The 15,581-nt window shown below is 45.2% G+C and overlaps 1 protein-coding gene across 1 annotated transcript in view; it reads left to right on the top strand.

Annotated features, from left to right (window-relative positions):
* The window catches only part of LOC135699970 (uncharacterized), a 58,855-nt gene that overhangs the window by 16,811 nt on the left and 26,463 nt on the right, over positions 1-15,581 (top strand). The gene's annotated exons all lie outside the window — the stretch shown is intronic.

Here is a 15,581-nt window from a genome sequence, read left to right as displayed (position 1 = left end):
ATGTCATTTATGCATCTCCAATGTTGGCATCACGGATCACCGGAAAATTAGAAGAGGAGAGTAAGAAAGAGAGAGAGAAAGGAAGAAAAGGGAGAGAGAGGGGAGATGATGAAGGAGTTTTGCTAAAGCCGGCAGAAAGTAGTAGACCGTCCAAGAGTTTGGATCGAGAGTATAGAAAGAAAAACGAAGAACGAAGTAAAAGAGTGGTTTGGAGAGAGTGCTTGTCCACCTGAGGCCGAAAGGAAAGTATTGGAAGACCAAAGCCTGGGTTCAATTCCTCCAGCAGAGACCTCCGACGAGTGTTGGCCTTGGAGAAACCGTGTGGAAAGTGGTACCAAGGAGACCCCCCCCACATATAAATACCCGCAAACGGAGACGGTGACAATAGTTCCCACGTGCGCTCTAACCACGATCCAGGAAGAAGTGAGTTGGGGATCGGCGAGTCCCGCGCTGGTGTCTAGCGAGTATCCGCCATTGCTAAGACACACGCAACGGGCGAGCAGTAGCCAAAGCTGTGGCGGTGAGGGTCTGGTAAGGTCTGGCGGGTCCGCCCCCGCTTGCCAGTGCCCAAAATCCAATGTGCTACCGCCCCGTCTGCGAGCGCGTGGAACGTCGGTTATTCAAACCTTACTCTGTCGGAGCATCGAGAAGGTACGCCGAGCTACGGATCTACACAACGACCTCGGTAACATATCGGCGGAGTTCCCCCCATGGAGACCAGGATCATGGGTGCTGATTGGAGTAGCTGACCACCCTATCATCAGAGGTAACCAAACTACAAAATCCCTCTCTCTCTCTCCCTCTACGCATGGGCCCCACCGTTTCCTGATCAGCCGCAACGACCCCCCCCCCCCTTTATGATGTATCTTTTAAATTGAAAATTATATAATGAATAAGCTTATTTTCTGTGTTTGTGCCTTTTTTTTCTTGAGAGACTGTCTTGGTGTCCTGTATTGTTCCGCCTATTATTCTCATGTTGATTGGTTGTATGTGTGATGTCCTCCCGAAGCAAGTGAATGTAGCCGACCCTGAAAAGAAACCCATTATAATGAGCTAGCCGTTAATAACAATTGGCGATCCAACCAAACAAAAAAAATATTCTTGCTGCAAGAACATTTTTCTACTTGCTCCGGGAGACTCACGATTCTCCCTCCTATTCATCGTGATTGTATCGTGGTGTTACGTTAGCGTATTGGTTCAACGAGAAAGCATTAAACTCTGTTTGATCCACTTTGAGTCAACATTTCCATTGTAAATACGACGCATAAGATCTCTAATTTATATTACTATTTTTCCATTGATTGCTAACGGTTTATTTCAGAAATAAGTGAATTTTAAAATTAGAAATAAGTGAATTGAAAAACAAGGAATAAGTGAATTGAAATTTAGGATTAAGTGGAATTAAATTGAACTGAAAATTGCATTAAAACTATTTAGTTAATTAAGCGGAAGTTATTAGTAATTAAGTGATTTGAATTGAATTGATTTTTTTCTGTATATACACAGACAAACAGACGTAACTCTTCATTGTGTATCTTCGTTCATGCATTTAACGGTTGATTTGAATATTATCAGTTCCGCGAACTACTCGCCGCAGCGCTGGCATCGGATCACTTTGACGTTTCTATATATTCTATAGAACTTTTATGCAATATTGTTTACGAGTTAGCGAGCAAGCTTGTTTTCCGCGAGAAGCCAGATAGATGTCGCTACTGAGGTTATATGTTTTGAGATACTATGTTTTCAAGAACAAGTTTTTCAAAGAGTTACGTCTGTTTGTCTGTGGTATATAGCTTTTCTTCTTATTGATAAACAGTAGAAATGGCAAATGAACTTGATTTAGTCGTTGAAAAGTTAAAGCAACTATATTGTGACATTCGGGTAGATCATTTAAATGAAGATGAGTTAGATTTTGAGCTTGAAGTCAGGGATATTGTTTTCAATAATAACGAGTCAATCTCAAGGAAAAGAAGAGCACTAAGAGAGACGTTAAAGAATGAAAAATCAGAGGAAAATCCAAAAAAATCGCTCAAGCAAAATCCGGTTATGGACTTTCGTGTTTGTGTGGCAAAGTTTAATGAGATCGATGAGACGATTCGGATTTCATCCAAGGGTGTGCCACCTAGATGTCAGTCTAGATTGTTGCATATAGGTAGTCGGTTGATTCTTTTAGAAGATTATATTAGCCCAGAGGATGGAATCGAAATCGGTAGAATGCAAGAAGCGGTTCTGTCTCGGTTAAATAGATATTTCTATGGAAAGCGGACAGTTCTAACAAACGAGTTGGAGGACAATGATTTGGGCAACCTTTTTGATGAAACAGGAAATCCATTGGTGGAGACTACTGTTTTGTCACCAGTAGGGAATGTAAAAAAAAACCCCCTCACCGGAGAAGAAAATGAGATTATGGATTCTTTACTCAGGTTAGGCTTGTTGGACCCTGATAATCCGGAAGGAATACAGGCCGGTGATGTGAAGAAAGCACTTATAACACTAGAGCAGGAACTTTATTCACTCCGGAGTTTAAGGGAAGTTCAATCTGCTTTCCGGGAGAATCATTATCAGACTTCACAGGTCACGACTAGTTCAAACCACACAATACCGAGTTGTACCACCACCTATACGGGTACTATTCCGAAACATTCGGTTCCGACTGTTGTCAGTACAGGGTGGTATCCTTTGAGGACAATTCCTCCGGTGTCTTCTTCGGTTCCTAGGATCAGTTTTTCCACAAATTCAACATCAAGTAGCTCGATACCTCGCGTCGTATCCTCGGTCAATTCGAACCCATACTTTGGACCAGTACCAGTTCCGGATGTTTCGCAGTCCGTGACAGTTACTTCAGCAGGGTATCCTTTGGTGACAACAGCTGGACTGTGGCCGGGATATTATCCAGGGGTACCAATCGGACAGGGATACACAGCTCCTGCTACCACTACTGGACAGTATATTGCGCCAATATGGAATCAATTTCCCTACTCAATACAGCCTCCTGTTACACAGCCTTTTATAAGCCGAGAGAATGTTCAGCAATCTCAGGTCGGTTCTTCTTATCCTGTAGCAGGACAAAGTCAGGTACCTCCACCATCTTGGTACCCTTTTCCAGTTGACGTTCCGCGAGGTAACTATAGTCATAAATCGTTACCGGTTTCGAAGTGGAAACTGGATAAATACGCGGGTACTGATCAGGGACTCAAACTGAATGAATTTTTGGGTCTAGTTTCGCAACTAGCCTTATCAGAACGGACTTCTGAGGCTGAGCTATTTGATTCAGCGTTTCATCTGTTTTGTGGGCCAGCACTCAACTGGTATATGACAATGCGTTCCTCAGGACGACTGGCCAGCTGGACACATCTAGTCCATGAGCTTCGAAGAACATTCGCTCATCCGGAATTAGATTCATTGGTACGGACAAGGATTTACCAAAGGCGTCAGCAACGTAATGAAACATTCCAGGAGTATTATTACGATATGGAGAGAATGTTTAGGTCCATGATCGTACCCATGAGCGATGTGGAACAGCTGGACATCCTCAAAAGGAATATGAGATCGGACTATAAGAAAACGCTTCTTTGGAAGCCAATCTTTAGTCTTCCAGATCTTCTAGAAGCAGGGCACGTAATTGATGCGTCAAACTTTTCACTGTATGCTAAAGTATTCGGAAATGAGAAATCCACCAATGCAGTTACGGAATATCAACCAGGAAGAGGTGATCCCAGGAATTCCAACAACCGTCCTCCTTTCAAATTAAACCAGCAGGGATCAAATCATTACAAACCTAAAGAAGGAAATCCCAAAAAGAAGGAAGAAATGGAGGGTAAAAAGCCGAACAATCCTCCATCATCAGGTCTCCCAAAGCAACCTGATCCGAAGGAAGGTCCTTCTAAACCTACAAGAACATTAGAAACCCTTATTGAAGCACATCGACCTCCTCGTAGCTATGAATGTCTTAATTGTCGACAAACAAATCATTCTTTAGAACAGTGTAGGAATTACAAAGGTTCCCTTTGCTTGGTTTGTGGATTCAAAGGATTTGAAACTCAAAATTGTCCCTACTGCCGAAAAAACGGCTTGCAGACGGTCCAAAATCGCAGACCGTCGACCACATCCGCGTAAATCCAGTGCCGTCAGATTTCTACCCTCCGGAATTTTGGGAACCTGTTCAAAGAGATCTATATACGGATGAGGAATCTCAGGTTCTAAACATTTCCTTAGTCGACACCCACGATAACAGACCTTATGCAAAAATCAAAATCTACGGCATGCCTTCTAAAGGGTTATTGGACTCTGGTAGCCAACTCACCCTAATCAGTGAAAAAGTCTTTCTCAAGTTAAACAACCAGAAGCTTAAAGCTTTAGACCGTCCTACAGTGATTCGTTCCGCAAATGGGTCAGAATTAGAAGTTCTAGGTCAATTGTCCATTCCTTTCAATTTTGCAGGGCTTATCAAGATAATTCAAACCTTAGTAGTCAGAACTTTGTCGGCTGACTGCATACTTGGCATGGACTTTTGGCGGAAATTTCGAATCTGGCCAACCGTTAAGGATTGTGCCACAGTAGATGAAGAGACTCTTCTCAGGGTCGAATCAGATCAAATTACTTTCAGTGATTCTGAACTCGTCCAGCTTGAAGAAATTAAAAAGCTGTTTCAAGGGGCTTGCTCAGATAGGTTGACCATGACACCTCTAATCCAACACCATATTGAAATAGCGGACGAATGGAAGGGAAAACCTCCTGTTCGCCAGTATCCATACACACTTTCCCCAAAGGTACAACAAAAAGTCGGGGCAGAGTTAGAGCGAATGTTATCGATTGGTATAATCGAGAGGGCTCACTCTGATTGGTGTTCGAATGTTGTACCGGTTATTAAACCAACTGGGAAGGTTCGCCTCTGCTTAGATGCTCGTAAAGTAAACGAAAGAACGATTCGTGATGCGTATCCCTTGCCTCATCCAGGCCGGATTCTCGGTCAACTCCCCAGGGCCAAATACCTGAGTACAATTGACTTGTCCGAAGCCTTTCTCCAAATTCCTTTGGAGAAAAGTTCTAGGCGGTATACTGCATTTAGTGTTCAAGGCAAGGGAATGTTTCAGTTTACGAGGTTGCCTTTCGGCTTAGTGAATAGCCCGGCTACTTTATCACGATTAATGGACCGCGTCCTTGGGCATGGTGAGTTAGGGCCGAACGTCTTCGTATACCTTGACGATATAGTCATCGTATCGGAGACGTTCGAGCATCACATGCACCTCCTTCGTGAAGTAGCTAAGCGCCTGACAGAGGCCAACCTTTCCATCAATATCGAAAAGTCGAAATTCGGAGTTAATGAATTGCCATTCCTAGGGTACCTTTTATCAACAGAAGGCCTCCGGGCCAACCCAGAAAAGGTCCGAGCAATAGTGGATTACGAAAGACCCACATCGGTCACGAAACTACGTAGGTTCCTAGGGATGGCAAATTATTATCGCCGATTTATAGACGACTTCAGTGGAGTTACCTCTGCATTAACAGACCTTCTGAAAACCAAGTCGAAGGTTTTAAGCTGGACTGAGGCCGCTGAAGAAGCCTTTAATTTAATCAAGGAGAAGCTTATTTCCGCACCGATCCTCGCCTGCCCTGATTTCTCACAAGAATTCACTATACAGACAGATGCCAGTGACGTTGCAGTTGCCGGGATTCTTACGCAGATTCAGGGTAGTTTTGAAAGGGTGATAGCCTTCTATTCACATAAGCTGACAACTCCGCAAAAAAATTATCATGCTTGTGAAAAAGAAGCGCTAGCGGCTCTTCTTTCCATTGAAGCCTTCAGAGGCTATATCGAGGGCTCACATTTTACGGTGATCACTGATTCCGCCGCCCTAACACACATCCTGACGGCTAAATGGAAAACTGCATCTCGTTGTAGTAGGTGGTGCCTGCATTTACAACAATTTGATATGACTATACGCCATCGGCGGGGCAAAGAGAATGTTGTGGCAGACGCGCTCTCCCGCAGTGTTGCTGCTGTTGTTGCTGATCCAGGTGCTGTGGCTATAGGAGATGAAAATGCGGTTGCTACTGTTTTCCCGTCCACTTCCATGATATCTAACAAACCGAACCCAAACCCAATTGAGTCAGCTCAGGCTTGGTATGAAAATTTGCTCGAAAAGGTTTCTGAGCAACCAGATGAACATGTCGATTTTCAGGTACGTGAAGGTGTGTTGTTCAAATACGTATCAAACCCCAGTGATGTGCATGACGATCGATTCGATTGGAAAATAGTTCCACAACCGAGCGATCGAGCTGGGATTATCAAAGAATGTCACGATAATTCCATGCATCCTGGAACTGACCGCACTCTCAGCAGAATTCGTTTGCGCTACTTTTGGCCAAGGATGGTAATTGACGTACGGGAGTACGTGAATAAATGTACCATATGCAAGGAAACTAAGGCTCCCAACATAGCCCTAGCACCCTCGTTAGGAGAGCAACGGATCACTACTCACCCATGGCAGATCATAGCCCTAGACTTCATAGGTCCACTTCCCAGAAGTCGAAAACTGAATCAATACATTTTGTCCGTCGTCGATTTGTTTAGCAAATGGATCATGCTAGTCCCCTTCCGCAAGATAGATAGTCAGAGCCTCTGCAAAGCTTTAAGGGATCAATGGTTTTACCGTAACTCAGTCCCCGAAGTGGTGATTACTGATAATGCTTCGTGCTTTTTGTCCCGAGAATTTCGCTTGATGTGTACGCAGTTCGACATTAGGCACTGGCTCAATTCTAAATACCACTCGCAGGCTAACCCTGTGGAGAGGGTAAATAGAACAGTAAACGTAGCCATACGAACTTACGTTAAAACCGATCAAAAACTGTGGGATACCAAGTTGTCCGAAATAGAAACAGTGCTCAACACTTCGGTGCATTCAGCGACTGACTTGACTCCATTCTTCACGACGCACGGATACGAAATGTTGTTGAAGGGATCAGACCATCAGTACGGCTATGACGACCCACCACTATCTGCAGCTGATCGTGAAAAGCGTCAGACTGAAATATTTAGTAATATTAAAAAAATAGTTCAGGAAAATCTCCAAAAAGCCCATCAGGAAGGCCTTAAACGATATGATCTTCGTCATAGAGCGTATGGAAAAGCACTAGAAGTAGGTCAAATGGTTTATAGGCGCAATATGAAGCAGTCTAGTGCTATTGAAAACTACAATGCTAAATATGGGCCTCAATACCTACCAGCTAAAATAGTACGGAAAATTGGTTCATCGTCCTATGAAATCACAGATCTCGATGGTAAATCATTAGGTGTTTGGCCAGCCGTACATTTGAAACCCGGATAGAATTCACTTCATCAACTGATAAGCACCTACGGCGAAGGATCATCGCTCTCTGAAATCAGAACCCAACCCCAACTCGACCTATATCCTGTATCTCTCTAGGTCATTGACCTCAGCCGGTGCAGCCTGCAGAAAATAATAGAATTTGTCTGGTATACAATCGTTTCCTCTCCCAAACAACTCAATTGCAGCGATGAAACTGGAAGAAAGCGTAGATAGCCCCACGGCCTCGTAGCCACAAAATTCCAACGAGCAGCAATAATTCTTCCTCCAACTAGGTAAATAAGAATTTTCAAAGAAATTTGTTCGTTCTCCGATAACTCGATGCGTTGTTAGACCGTACCATAATAAATTTTCTGTTTGTTTCTGTTTCGGATTTCCTTTCAAAGGTGTTCGAAACCGTGCGTTCACATGCAAAAGTTTGACAGGTAGCTAAATGGCTCAAATCTCTAATTCGAAGAAAGATATGCTATAATTATGCTTGTTTTATGGTACCCGAGGGACCAGCTGTTTTGACGAAAACAGCTTGGCCCTAGACTTAAAACAGACGAAAAACTGTTTCTTTCCACGAGAAAGATTAACTTTGTTTACATCCCTGTTTATTAAAACCAAAACCAAGGTGATCATCGCTGAGGTAGTTATTTAGCCTCTTCGATCTTTTAGAAGACAGATGAAGTCTTCTAACATAGGAAATCTATGAAGATGGTACAAGTCTTCTAGGATAATTAAAGTAGATTAAAATAATAAGTTGAGTTAGGGTTAATAAAGAAATGATTGTGGAAAGCACGAGTGTTGAATGAATGTAATGAGAAGGGTACCCAATTGAATGAGAGTCTGAATGAGAGTGTGTTTGAGATAAGTGAATAAATATTGTTTATTAATAAGAAGAAAAGAGCTTCCATTATAAGCTGAATGAAACAAAACGAACAAGAAACTGCAGGAAATGAAACAACAAAATCAATGAATAACCGAGCAAAAGAAAAAAAAATAGAAGTTATAAGAGAGCATCTGGAATGCAGTTAGTATTTATAATAGAAACAAATCATTAAAAGATAGGATCCGGAGAATTGTATACTCACAGAACTTATAGTTTGCGTGAAACATCGATCCATGACACGAAAAATTACCAACCTAGGCTAGTTTGGTAATTTTTTTTATGGGAGGTGGGATGATTGTTACCAACAACTTGGGAACAATAGTCTGGTTCAAGGCAAGGCACACAAGGAGATTAGTTAAGGTTAGGGTTAGGTCCTTTTTTTTATTAGTTTAGATTTGTTAGTATATATATATATATAGAAATAATTATTTGAATTCAATATTTTCCCTTGGCACATTTTCATTTGTAAATAAATTATACCTAACATAAATATAAACCGTTCAATTAGTTACCCAGCCCACTATATTAATGTTTGTAAATCTTTGCATGCAGATAACTGTGAATAAATAAATAAATAAATAAAAACAATAAAAATGTAAATAAAAAAACAAAAGACGGCAAAGTCCGCATTAATATTACCTAGTTTAAAATCTACTAACCCCTCGAAAACGGCTCACATCTTATCCGTTCGATTACATGTCATTTATGCATCTCCAATGTTGGCATCACGGATCACCGGAAAATTAGAAGAGGAGAGTAAGAAAGAGAGAGAGAAAGGAAGAAAAGGGAGAGAGAGGGGAGATGATGAAGGAGTTTTGCTAAAGCCGGCAGAAAGTAGTAGACCGTCCAAGAGTTTGGATCGAGAGTATAGAAAGAAAAACGAAGAACGAAGTAAAAGAGTGGTTTGGAGAGAGTGCTTGTCCACCTGAGGCCGAAAGGAAAGTATTGGAAGACCAAAGCCTGGGTTCAATTCCTCCAGCAGAGACCTCCGACGAGTGTTGGCCTTGGAGAAACCGTGTGGAAAGTGGTACCAAGGAGACCCCCCCCACATATAAATACCCGCAAACGGAGACGGTGACAATAGTTCCCACGTGCGCTCTAACCACGATCCAGGAAGAAGTGAGTTGGGGATCGGCGAGTCCCGCGCTGGTGTCTAGCGAGTATCCGCCATTGCTAAGACACACGCAACGGGCGAGCAGTAGCCAAAGCTGTGGCGGTGAGGGTCTGGTAAGGTCTGGCGGGTCCGCCCCCGCTTGCCAGTGCCCAAAATCCAATGTGCTACCGCCCCGTCTGCGAGCGCGTGGAACGTCGGTTATTCAAACCTTACTCTGTCGGAGCATCGAGAAGGTACGCCGAGCTACGGATCTACACAACGACCTCGGTAACATATCGGCGGAGTTCCCCCCATGGAGACCAGGATCATGGGTGCTGATTGGAGTAGCTGACCACCCTATCATCAGAGGTAACCAAACTACAAAATCCCTCTCTCTCTCTCCCTCTACGCATGGGCCCCACCGTTTCCTGATCAGCCGCAACGACCCCCCCCCCCCCCCTTTATGATGTATCTTTTAAATTGAAAATTATATAATGAATAAGCTTATTTTCTGTGTTTGTGCCTTTTTTTTCTTGAGAGACTGTCTTGGTGTCCTGTATTGTTCCGCCTATTATTCTCATGTTGATTGGTTGTATGTGTGATGTCCTCCCGAAGCAAGTGAATGTAGCCGACCCTGAAAAGAAACCCATTATAATGAGCTAGCCGTTAATAACAGCTTTAATACCTTCCATCCCGTAGAACTCCTTTAACTCCTGATTCACGTATTCACCGCGGCCGTCCGACCGTATTGCACGTGGCACCCTACCGAACCGTGTCTTTACGTACGCTACATACCGCTTTATGCAGCCAGCTACTTCCGACTTTCGCTTCAGCAGACACACCACAGTGTATCGGCTGTACTCGTCTATTAGGGTCATAAAATAGCGCGACCCCCATGGTGTAACGTTGACCATTGGCCCACAAACGTCAGTGTGGACAACTTCAAGTACCTGCTCTGCACGATTTTGTGCCACTTTTGGAAAGGATGTTCTTGGTAACTTACCCTGAAGACAATGCTCACAGATGAGTCTCAAACCGCAATCTCGCATCTTGAATCCATCGCACAGATTCTTACCCTTGATCTGTTCCAACACTGATGAATCGCAGTGCCCTAGCCGTCGATGCAAGGTATGTTGACAGTCCAGCAAATGTTGGGCTTCCTTGCCAACCTTCGCCTCCTCTGCAATCTTCAGCTGGTACAACTTGCTGCGTAATTCCGCCATAGCACGCACTTTTCCCTTCGCACTCACAATCGCGCATCGTGTTGCACCAAATTCCACTTTAATGCCCTTTTCTGTTAACTTTCGCACCGAAAGAAGACCGCTATCCAGACTTGGAATGTACAGCACTTCTTTGAACAGTATGTCACTCACTTGGCCTTCACCGTCAACACATCTCAATACCCCTTCTCCAACACCGGCCGAGGTAGTAGCAGAACCGTCAGCCAGTATCACCTTAATTTTCACACTCTCATCCAGCACACTAAAGAACTGCCTGTTGCTTGTCATGTGGCTAGAGCATCCACTATCGACGAACCAAGCATCCTGCCGCCGACCTTCACCGACCTTGAAACAAATAGGCGCTTCCGTTTCAGACGCCTGCTTTGCCCTCGCTTTATCCTGCTTGGATTTCTTCACATCAACATCCGTCTTCTTCTGCTGCTGCTGCTGTAACTGTCGGCAATCGCGACGAAAATGTCCTGGTTTCCGGCAATGAAAACAGATTTTCTCCTTTTGACCAACACTTTGCAGCTTTATGGCTTTCTCACTACCATCAGACGAACGTTCCTTCCGACGCTGGTGCTCGTTCGGTCACTGGAAAGCTTCAATTCGTAGTCTGCCGTACCGATCAAATATCGAACGACGCGCTTCAACTCTATCCAATCGCGCTGAGTCGGATTGCTAGACTTCCGACTAAGGATTGAAACTGCTACTGCAATATCCGGTCTTGAATTTGTCGCCAGGTATAGAAGTGCTCCCACCAAACTTTGGTATTGGATGTTGTTCGGCAAAGCTTCACTCTCCTGGTACTTCAGGTAACCTTGGTCCAAAGGAAACTTCAAGCTTTTAGCTCCTTCAAGACCGAAACGCACTGCTATTTCTCGAATAGATCCCTGTTGACTCAGAGAATAGAATCCCTGTTCTTCCTTACGAACTCTGATCCCCAGAAACTGGTTCACTGTTCCCAAACAGGAAATCTCGAATCGCTTGTGCAACTCCTGTTCCAGCCGGTCTAGCTGTTGCTTGTCTCTGCACGCCACAATCATGTCGTCTACGTAAAGTAGTAAGTAGACCCACTCTCCGCTGTTCAGCTGCTTCATAAACAAGCAGACGTCCGACTCGGACTGCCGGAATCCCATCTCCAGCAACACCTTCTTCACGGTGGAGTGCCAAACTTTCGCCGACTGTTTCAGTCCGTACAGGCTTCGGTGGAGCCTGCACACCAGTTCTTCCATTCCAGGAACAGCGTACCCCGGAGGCTGCAGCATATACACCTCCTCTTCCAGCCGCCCGTTGAGATATGCGTTCCTTACATCAATGTGCCGCACTTCCAAGTTCTTATGTCCCGCAACTGCCAAGAGAACTCGAAAAGTTGATTGCATCGCGACTGGAGCAAATACTTCTCCGAAATCTGCACCCAACCGCTGCGCGTATCCCTGTGCGACTAATCTGGCTTTAAAACGTGTCACACGTCCTGATGAGTCCCTTTTTTGCTTGTAAACCCACTTGGATCCAATCGCCTGTCGTCCTGCTGGCAACGGTACGAGCGACCAAGTGTTCATCGCCGACAGCGACTGATATTCTTCGTCCATAGCACGGACCCACTTGTTCTTGTCCGGACCTTTCACGGCTTCGGTGTAACTGACCGGCTCCGCTACTGCAACTTGAGCTACTCCAACCACGAAATCTCCGTATCTACTCGGCATCGTTCCCAGATTACTACGCTGTGACCTCCTAGGCTCATTGCGAGGCTCATTGTTGTCTCGGAACGATTCTTCGTATCCGAAGTACTCTTCGTCTGAATCCGAAAAACCCTCAAAGTCAGGCTCATTGGCGATACTGCCCGCATCACTCTTTCTACCAGAAAAATCAATTTCGATCTCCTCGGCAACCTGCCGCTCCGGTGAATCATTCCTAGTCTTCGGCGGATCTCTTTCTTGGTTCGACTCGCGGAGTTTCGACTCCTCCTGAAGCTCTGGACCAAGCTCCACAAACCTAGCATCTCTACTGATCGTTATTCTGTTAGACCTCTTGTCCAGAAAACGATATGCCTTCGAACCACACGCATACCCGACGAAGGTTAGCTTCTCGGCTCTGCTCTGCATCTTCCCGCGCTTCGCGTCCGGAATATATACGAAAGCGTCACACCCGAATACCTTCAAGTGACTCAGGTCTGGCTTTTCGCCGTTCCACAGCTCGAACGGAGTTTTCTGTACCGAACGCGATGGCAGACGATTTTGCACGTATGCTGCCGCTGCAATCGCCTCACCCCAATAACGCTTCTCCATATTAGCGTCAAGGAGCATGCAGACAGCCATTTCCTGCAGATAGCGGTTACGGCGTTCTGCCACGCCGTTTTGCTGTGGTGCATATCCCGCCGTCAGCTGCATTTCAATGCCTTCATTCCGGTAAAAGCGCTTCAATTCCTTATTGACGAATTCACCGCCCCGGTCGGAGCGAATCACCCGAGGTTTTCTTCCGAACTTATTCTGCACCAGCCGTACAAAATCCTTGATACAGTCCTTCGCCTCCGCTTTGTCCTTCAGCAGGTAGAGCACCATGTACCTGCTGTAATCGTCAATCAGCGACATGAAGTATTTCTTACCGCCTGGAGTCACGTTTGACATAGGTCCACACAGATCCGTGTGGATAAGCTGTCCTCCGTGCTGCTTGCTGCGGATATGGCAGTCTTCCCTCCAAGCAGCACTCGCAAACGATCTTCGCTCCGCAATTGACCACTTTCATCCCCGTCACTAGCTGTTCCTTCTGCAGTCAGTCCATTACCGCAGGATCGCGATGGCCGAACCTGCGATGCCAAGTATGTTGGCAATTCACGGTGTGCTTATGAGTTACCGCCAGCGTTGCACGCTCTTCCTCCTTAAGGACGTACAATCCTCCACACCGCTCACCTTGAACGACAACTTTGTTCGTATTGCTCAGGACTTCGACGGTATCTTGCTTGAAAAGCACTTTATATCTGTTATCAGAGATTTTGCTTACGGATAACAGCACGGTGTCCAGTTCCGGTACATACAACACCTTCTCCAGCTGGATGTCGACTGATCCTTCGACGCCATTCCAAACTTTCACAGTTTCGCAACCATGACCACCCGATCTCGTACAGACTCCGTTAGCCATTCTCACCGTCACACCAGGTGATTCCTCCAGTTCTTCGAAAAAAGCTTCCTTGTTAGCCATGTGACACGACGCACCGCTGTCAATTGTCCACGACTTTCCCGGCTTCACTGCTGCACAGATGGCTTCATTGGTTTCACTCGCCGAAAAACAAATAGCTCCATCACTCGAATCCGTCGCCTGCTTAGCCTTCGCTTGCCGCTAGTTGCCCTTCGAAGGTTTGCTTCCGGATGCTCCCTGCGTTTCCGCGTTTTGAACCTGCCACTTTCGGCAATCCCGTTTGAAGTGGCCTGGTTTCTTGCAAAAGAAACACACTACGTCCTTGCTCACCTTTTGCGTTTTCAGTACCCGCTCATCAGCGTCCGACTTTCCTGCACGTTCCTGTCTCTTCCGGTACTCATCCAGCAGCTTAGTCCTGATCAGCTCCATGGTGATATCACCGTCGGGGCGAGCTTCCAAAGCCGATGCCAGAAAATGGTACGACTCTGGCATACTCCGAAGTACCATGGCGATTTTCAGTTTCTCCTCCAGCTTGAGACCAGCATCTTCCAGGCGCTCGAAGAGCGAATCCATATCCAGTAGATGTTTCTCTACGTTTCCCGATTCACTCAGCTTCGTTTCACACAGCCGGATCAATAATGATAGCTGCGACGTAATCGTAGCTTTTGCACTTGTGCAGTCCTTGATCAGGATGTATTGGCTTTGCTCAAGACACAAGCCAATCGTCGCTCTGGCCTTCCTATCCGCGCGTATCCACGCGTCCGTCAACGGATCCGGTCTGTCATCTGCCACGACATGCCACAGTTCCTCCCGTGTGCCACGTCGCAAAGTTGCTGTTTCCAAGCTTACTGATGGCAAATTTTCCGGGATCTGCCATGCTCACAGCTATCGGATCGGTACAAGTATTTATGCGGTACACTGTACCTCCTCCGCAAAACGCAAACAGCAGCCGAAACAAACTTTCGATACCGACCGCCGACCACGACGCAAAAACTTCCTTTTTCACCGATATTCGTCCCGATTTCACGATTCCCGAACTGGGCCCATAACCTATGGGCCTTAGGTGGACGTTCCGAAGTGGAATTAACCGTGGGGAATTCGTAAACGCGTCAAAATAAAGTACAAATATCGGACTTGAAAAAACCTCGGAAAAAAACAACGTGTTTTTATTTCGCACTGTAACAAAAGGAATGAGGTTATACTTCAAAACACCGCCTGGCTGTCATTCTCTCTACTCGCCGTGTTGCCAATTTCTCTGATAGGGGTTCAGTTACTTCAGCGTCCCTGTTGTTCATTTGCCAACAGTCTTTTCATGAATACCTTTCAATTTGTTCCACGCGTCTCGTGCTGATGCGGCATTCCGAACAAGATTCAACTGATTGTCCTCCACGTACAGCACAATATTCGCCAGCGCCTTTTGATCCGACTTGATCCACAAAGCCGTCACCGGTTCTGGCTTCGGATAATCAACTGCATCCTGCACGCGTGATATTGAGAACGTATGAGAGCGGAAAAATATAATTTGAGTGATGATGTTGCCAACACTGATTTGAATACAGCTTGAGGCTGTATAAATGAAATGAGTAAAGTTTAATTTCGAAAATTGTTAGTTGGGAATGTATTGACAATACGATTATTGTGTAGGGTCCACTTAAGATCACACAGCCCCTGTGTAGCAACAAGTAGGGTTGATGCCTCTAATGTCGGCATAAATGTCCCTAATAATGGGCCAATGCATCAATTTTGGAACAAAAAATGTTTGACCAATTTGTCATTATCAATGGATCATTGAAGATGCTGAAGTTTTGACAGCACCGTACTGTGGCTACCACAGTATTTTACATTGGATCGTCCGTATACAGTAGCGCCAAATGCAAGCTGTGGTGGGTTCAAAACTCAGCCATCTAAAATGATCCATTAATAACAACCAT

The sequence above is a fragment of the Ochlerotatus camptorhynchus genome, unplaced genomic scaffold (genome assembly GCF_037179485.1).
Source record: "Ochlerotatus camptorhynchus isolate MF236.1 unplaced genomic scaffold, CSIRO-AGI_Acam_v1.1 ptg000124l, whole genome shotgun sequence".
Taxonomy (NCBI): domain Eukaryota; kingdom Metazoa; phylum Arthropoda; class Insecta; order Diptera; family Culicidae; genus Ochlerotatus; species Ochlerotatus camptorhynchus.
This window is presented reverse-complemented; position numbering and strand designations above follow the sequence as displayed.